Raw genomic sequence first — 8,153 nt, 5'->3', positions numbered from 1 at the left:
AGATTGAAGAAGCCACAAGTCCAGAAAACCGTGAAGGAAAACTTTTTCGGAGTGAGGGTTGTAAACTCTTGGAACAATCTACCAGTGTGTGTTGTGACGGCACCGAGTGTGAGCTCTTTCAAGACAAGACTTGACCAACACTGGAGAGGGTTCAGGTACATTCAGGAGCCGGTGCATGCCCAGTATTTGCCAACGGTGCGTGACAGAGACGTGACCGATCGCCCGGGCGGCTAGCGAGCCGATCAGTGGCGAAGAGGATAAAAGTAAAAAAATAATAGGACAAAATACGCTATATACGTAGGCCTATTACACGTTACAGCAATCGTCTTGTGTCCTATTAGCTAAATTTTGATAAATACATTTGCTTGCCTATTTAACCATTATTAAAAAATGATAGTACAGTGACCCCTCCGTTAACGAACTCAATCCGTTCCAGAAGGTCGTTCGTTAACCGAAACCATTGTTTCAATGGGTTTTTGGGTAATTGGTTCCAGCTCACCGAAAATTGCCTAAATTCAACAAAAATGGTAGAAAAGTTCACTACTTTGAGGTGTGTATGTAGAAGGCTCCTGGATGATGATGATGATGATGGGATTTAGAATGGGGGTGGAGGAGAAGCGAGAAGAGAAGGCATTGGGTGGAAGAGAAGTCACCCCATGGCACCATTTCACCCATAAAATTTTAGCTCTCTGGTGTAATTCAAGATTATTTTCTTTAAATCAACACTGCACTGCATTATATATTGTCAATATGTAAAATATATTTCAAAATGACCAATAATTTGCTTGGAAACACAGAAAAAAAGCGTTTAGTTGAAGAGAGTCTCAAGCAAGATGTTACCTCCAGTGAAAAGAGAGAGAGACTAACTCCTGTTTGCTGTGTTAAGAGGATGGATGCCGCGCATTGAACTAGTCACTTTACCTTCAATTATGTTCAATAATTGTTAAAATGACTAAAAAATTGAATATTAAGCTTTTAAAATTATTGAATAGTATAAACTTCTTGATATTTACTAAAATAGTAAGGAATTTAAGCCCTAGAACCGATAATGTATTGGCAGACTGATACTAAAGCTGGTTGCCCGGTCAGTGCAAGCGAAAACATGTTGAGGTCGGCTCGTAAGAACTTCGTTAACCGAATTTTTTTTCGTTAAACGAATTGAAGATCCTTATGGAAGGCAGTTCGTTAATCGAAATTACGTTAACCTAGGGGTTCGTTAAACGAGGGGTAACTGTATTAAATTTAAATCTGAAAACTTAGACCAAAGAGTTTTTATTGTAAAGAGTTTTCATCACTGATTTGTAGTAACACATTTTTTACATATTTCATCCAAGCATGATCAATTACTGTCTTTTATTACAGTAGTTTATATGAATTTGCGCTCATTTTACTTTACTTAATCATCTTTGCCATAAGGCTTGCAGGTAAATTTTTACAAGTGGACTGCCATGGATTTTTTGTTGAGCAATGTGTTTTTCCGATAGTTTAGAGTCAGTGGTTCTCAACCTTTTTCACTCCATTCCCCCCTTGAGGAATTTTCAACATCCTCGTGGCCTCCTTCATTTTTCTCCCAAAACCCCCCCATTCGGTCCTATTGTGGGGTTATGAGATATTAGTTCACACTCAGGATGGGATGGAGAAAGGAAACTCACAATGTGCTCTCTGTATACATATTATATTGGATGTAAAGTGCAGCTTGGTGCTTGGGGGTGGCAGCGTAAGTCCAAGCATGGTGTAGGAGAGTGCTGGTTGGTGAGGGTGCTCAGAGGAGGACAGGCAGCTTGAAAAGCGGCATAGAAGCCGGCGGGAGCGGAGGAGGAGGAGGTGTTGCTTGCTGGTGGCTGTAGGTAGAAAGAGGGAGGTCACGGCGGGGTGAGGTCTTATATAACATGGGTAGGCGTGGGTTGATAGTTGACCTCCGCCTTGTTAGGCGGCGCTGGTTGCCGACCTAGACTACGAGGCGTACGCTGTGGAATTCGAAGAGGGTCGGCTACTCAGCGACAAACGGCGTTTGTAGGGGAGGAATCCACTACACTATCACCACTTGCAAAGGGGATGACACACGGACACGTACTGAACAAGTCAGTTCAGCAGCTCGGTCCAGCGCCTGTCATACAGACAGGGACTGGACCTGTGAAATCTAAAATAATCCGTAAAAAAAAAAAAATTAGCACCAGTGTGTGTAAATATTAAAATTGTATTATCCTTATGATTAAACAAAATGACAAAAAATGAATGAAAATTCTCTTCTGCCAAGTCAAAATAAGAAATACAAGTTTTGTTTAATTCAGATTCCTAACATTATTTGGAAACGTACAATTTATAACAGCGCCGTGGCTCCCTTGGGGGCCATGGCCCCCAGGTTGAGAACCACTGGTTTAGACGATGCTAAGACACTTTTCTTCTATGAAGTTTCTCTCGCAAATAACTTAAATATACCATGGGATGCAAGGGGGCGGAGCCCCCCATTTAGGAGGTTGGGTTAGGTAATTTCAAGTCATTTGCAAGGGAAACGTCTCAGAAGAAAAGTGTCTTATCATTGTCTAAACCATTGGATAAAAACATTGCTCAACAAAGGATCCATGGTTGTCCACTTGTAAAAATTTACCGGCTTGCGCGACTAATTCGATGTCCTCTAGGGTACTTGTAGACTTCTATTTAGTCACCCTTTGCCCATCTATAGTGCAGTAAAGGCTAAGTAACTGCAGGCGTTCTAATCTATCTGGTTACCTGAGTGCAGGCACCAGTCTGATGGCCCTCTTTTGTTAATTCCCAATCAACTGGCAGTCTCGAGCATATCTCGGGGACCAGACGAGGTAACAGTGTGGGGTTTCTAGATATTGGTTCACACTCAGGATGAGTTGGAAAAAGGAAACTCACAATGTGCTCTCTGTATACATATTGTATTGGATATACAATGCAGCTTGTAATGGGCCCCTGTCTCATCAACAGAACATATTATATAAATGGGTCAATACATCTGATATTATATTCAGATTCACCACCCTGTAACTTTCCACTGGCTATGAGGTGACATGTTCAATGCACGTGATAAGGTGTGCCCACGGGAAGCTGCGTCATACTATGCTGAGTAAAGGCATAAGTAGCCGGCTCTCTGGCCACCAGAAGCGAGCAGTAGTTTGATATCCTTAACTAGAGGAAGACGTTATTTGAGAACCGCAGTGGATGGCTCCGTCTTCCCTTGAGGGGGAATGACGTACCCATACGGTTCTCCCTCGATGGGTCGACTCATCAGTTGCTCACAGAAAGTTACATCGTAAGGATGTGACCTAACGTTTATAATACATAAACACCGTCCCTTTCTCATTCACTCATATACAGTGGAACTTACGGTCGATCTACACTCAGGAATTATATATACAATCCTTTTATAATAAAACAGGGAAGTACAGTTTGGGTTTCGTTACTTAAACCCAAATAATATATATATATGTGAACGGCCCGGTTAATTGTACAACACAGCCGATTCAAGCTTGGTGCTGGGAAGGCAGCATGGTTACAAACGTTGAGTAGAGAGAGCTGGTTGGTGAGGGTGCTGAGAGGAGGACCAGCTTGTGGGTCGCCATGGTCGCCGGCTGGAGCAGGAGCCGCCAGGCAGGAGCGGAGGAGGAGGTGTGGCTTAATAGTTGACCTTAGTCTTGTAAGGTGCGTTTGCGGCTGGTGAGTTGGGGTGACTGATGAGTGCCTTCCTGCGGGTGGGGTTTGCATGCGGGGACGTTTGTAGAATGCGTTTGTACGCAAAACGAATGGAACGGCAATTTAACACATACAGGCCGGGATCACAGAAGGAAGGTTGGTGAATGGCGGGATACGGGGATACTGGATAGCACATTTTGGGTCATGGATAGAAGACCGCGGCAAGACCGGCAACAGGAGTGCAGAGACAATAGCAAGGGAAGTACCTGAGGGGAAAAAGAAGGCTGTGTGGGGCCACGTCAGGAGTAGGGGCCACGACAGCAGGAGGGTCCAGGACAGTAGCAGGGGGTACTGCTGGGCTGGGGGCGGCGTCTGAGGCAGGACGGGTGCGTTGGGGTCGGTAGGACATGGTGCTTGGGGCAGGAAGAGGAGCGGCTGTCTGCTTAGAGTAACAGAGCTGCTCTAGGGTGTCTAACCTGCGGTGTAGAGACAGTAGCTGTAGAACCGATGAGAGCTGCCTCTGTGTGGATAAGCCAGGCTTCCATGTTGCTTGAAGACTGGGAGAGTGATCGGTTTCTCCTCCATCCTGTGTGAGTGCGTCACTCCGGGGTCACCAAATGTGGGGTTTCTAGATATTGGTTCACACTCAGGATGGGTTGGAGAAAGGAAACTCACAATGTGTTCTCTGTATACATATTGTATTGGATGTACAATGCAGCTTGGTGCTGGGAAGGCAGCACAGTTACAAGCGTTGAGTAGAGAGAGCTGGTTGGTGAGGGTGCTCAGAGGATGACCAGCTTGTGGGTCGCCATGGTCGCCGGCTGGAGCGGGAGCCGCCAGGCAGGAGTGGAGGAGGTGTGGCTTAATAGTTGACCTCAGTCTTGTAAGGCGGCGCTGGTTGCTGACCTAGACCACGAGGCATACACTGGGGAATTCGATGGTCGGCTAGTCAGCGACAAACACCGTTTGTAGGGAAGGAATCCACTACACCAGTACCGTATTCCAAATGGGGAGGCATCTCATTTATGAAGAGCGTTATGAGGGTCGGACCATCGTTGAATGTGAACACCCTTACTAGGGTTGCCATACGTCCGTATTTTCCCGGAAATTTCCTCCATTTAGGTCTCGAAATCTTCATCCGGAAGTAATTTTTAAAATTCTTCAAAAGTCCGGAATTTCAGCTTCCATCATTTTCTCCACGGAAAAAAAACATGAAACTGTAATGACGAGAGAGAGAGAGAGAGAGAGAGAGAGAGAGAGAGAGAGAGAGAGACTATGAGAGAGGGGAGGTGGAAACGGTAGAGATCTTGTTCAGTTTTCATCAGTTGATAAGTCACGTGTACGCCTGTATGGTGTTGTCAACTTAGCTGCTAGCAGTTTTTGGGATAGCATGTAGTGCCATGTACTGCTTTTCCTTGTTCTTCAGCCACGCGCATTATTATTTTTTTTTGTATTTAGTGCTATTACAGCCATAAATGAAATGTTGAAAGTACGTATACCACTTTTTTCTTATGGCTTTTTTTTTACACTGTAGCATTTGTTTTTCTTGTCCTGCATTTAAGGCATCACAAGTGACTTAGGATAGAATATTATTGTAATACAACAGTTTTTTAACTAAAAACCATTCAAAAAGCGATTACGGTAACATCTTTTGAACGAAAGAAAGCGAAAGTCATTGCTTTCGTCACTTTCCACTATAATGCGTACGTCATTTCAGCAAAAATATTGCATTTCCATATTCTCAGAAATAAATAGTAGTTTTGCTGAAACGTAATGTATTTCAATGTAAATTAGGATAAACTACATGAAAACAAAAGACTTTACCTAACCTTCCGCTGTTCAAGATATGTTGCTCGTTTTTTTAATAGTTTTCGGTTAAAATACTGTTATATTAGTGATATTCTATTCATACTGTGCTTGATATAATACATTCACGGAAATGTAATATTTTTGCAGCTACACTGCTGATGTCAACACAAGCGTGGTTACAGCGAGACTGACTGAGTGAGGGAGCGCGGGGTGGGGTGGCGACGCGCTATGCGTGCGTGTGTGAGGTAGCGGGAGCAGGCGGTGTGCAGTGTTCGGTGCCGCGCGCTATTTGAATTTACTTCAATTACTTCAATGTACAGAATATTCCTCCGGCGGAGCAATCCGCGTATTTGCGAATCCGTGAATGCTAAACCCGCGTATGTGATGAGCCAACTGTATTGTAAGAATATAAACATCAATACAAATAACTCGTCGGCTGTAAAGTCCTACATATCAGTCGAAAATTTACATTTCAAAGAAATCAAAGTGACCAGGATAAGTAAACACCAAAGACTATAATAGTCTTTAGTAAACACACTTGTACTCTACATTACCTTCAATAGTTTGGGGGCATCATCTCAAACCATGTTTACTGTTTTCTTAAGTCTAGGAAGAGGTAACAAGTTAAGTACAGTATACTATATGGATGATATACCATTAATAAATCCTGGCAGTTGAAGCATGAAAAAGAAACATGAATTCAGTTTTTTAAAACTATTTAGGCTCGACAAGTTTCAATCTGTAAATACAGTCATGCGCCAGTTAACGTCCTAGATACGTTCTTGGAAACGTAACGTTAACCGAAATGGACGTTGTCCGATCATCACATAAACTTTGTATTTATACTTACGTGTATGTGGAATACTATATACGTACATATACACTTTTACTCTTAAATCACAACTGTAATGTGATACAGGTGATTAATTTTTATCTCTTGTGCAAAATACATGACGTTTATATTAAAATTATTCACTGTTTTACAAGGATTCCAGCAACGCCGGGCAGATGGGGAGAGAGAGAGGGTGGGAGCGAGCGAGGGGGCGTGGGGGGAGAGGAGGTAGTACGTTTGACAGTTGGCACAGACCCAGGTCTAACGCGTGGATATTTATCAGTTCTTAAGTGACTAAGCTTCTCTTATAAAAAGCCAGTGAAATGACCTGGGTGAATATAATTAACATTACTGGGATTCTTGTAACATACTGATTAATTTGAATATAAACATGCTATAATTTGCACTAGACAAAACAATTTTAGTACCGTAATCAAATTAGTACATGTGCACTCCAGCTTTGCACTAAGGTCATTTATTTCTATTATGTTTCTTTTAGTATGGTGTGTGCATGTAAATGGATGAAAATAAATGAAGAAATCTATGTAAATCTACCCAAAAATACAGTTGAAAAACTTTTTTTATAAAATGTACTACAGTACTGTACACTAATGTACAACAATTTTTATCTCTTGAGCAAAATATATGACGTTTATATTCAAATTATTGGCTGTCTTGCAAGGATTCCAGCAATGCAAATTATAATCTCCTAACTTTAGTCTGAGATATTATATAAGATAAAAACTGTAAGCCTAAAAGCCTGGCTGGGGGGGGGGGGACTGCCAGCTCCGCCACCCAGCGAGGGGTTTGGGGGGGTTGAGGTGATAAGTTTGAGGTGAAGGTCTCTGTGTGTTTATTTAACAGTCCTACTAAGCTTCTCTCATTTTAAAATGCCAGTGATATGACCTAGGAGAATATAATTAACATAGCTGGGATTCTTGTAAGATACTGATTTATTTGAATATAAACATGTTGTAATTCGCACTAGACATAACAATTTTAGTACCGTAATCAAATTAGTACATGTGCACTCCAGCTTTGCACTAAGGTCATTTATTTATTTTACGTTTCTTTTAGTATGGTGTGTGCATGTAAATGGATGAAAATAAATGAAGAAATTTATGTAAATCTACCCAAAAATACAGTTGAAAAACTTTTTATAAAATGTACTACAGTATTGTACACTAATGTACTACATTTTTTATATCTTGAGCAAAATATATGACGCTTATATTCAAATTAATCTCTGTCTTGCAAGGATTTCAGCAATGCAAATTATATTATCCTAACTTTAGTCTGAGATATTATATAAAATAAACATAAAGAAATCAAATCTGGGAACACAAGGAGGGTGGGAAGAGGGGGCGGGAGGTGAGGTGACAGAATGTCTGGCGTTTGTTTGTTTATTTATTTGAGATAAGATTTGACAGTTGGCGCTGAAGGCCTGCCTGCGTGTTTATTTATCATTACTTAAGAGTGACTAAGCTCTTCTCATAATTTGCCACCCAAACGACCTGGGTGAATATAACTTACATTGGAGGGATTCTTGTAAGATAGTAATTTATTTGAATACCTGTATAAACAAGCTATATTTGCAATAGACATAACAATTTTAGTACCGTAATCATTTAGTACATGTACAATACAGGTTTGCACTTAGGTCCATTGTTACTGTACAATATTGACTAAATTCACTAGATAACGTACGCCTGGCAGCACAATCTATAAGAACACGCGATGCATACATGACTGTGTCTGCTCTAGGGCCATTTAGGTTCACCAGGTCCCATTATTTGAATGTTTTTTTTTTCAATTTAAATTTTAATTGTTTATTCCTTGATAGAGGAAGCGGGAT

Source organism: Homarus americanus, unplaced genomic scaffold (genome assembly GCF_018991925.1).
Source record: "Homarus americanus isolate GMGI-L3 unplaced genomic scaffold, GMGI_Hamer_2.0 scaffold36734, whole genome shotgun sequence".
Classification (NCBI taxonomy): domain Eukaryota; kingdom Metazoa; phylum Arthropoda; class Malacostraca; order Decapoda; family Nephropidae; genus Homarus; species Homarus americanus.
The sequence above is the reverse complement of the archived record's forward strand: the minus strand, read 5'-3'. Positions refer to the sequence as shown.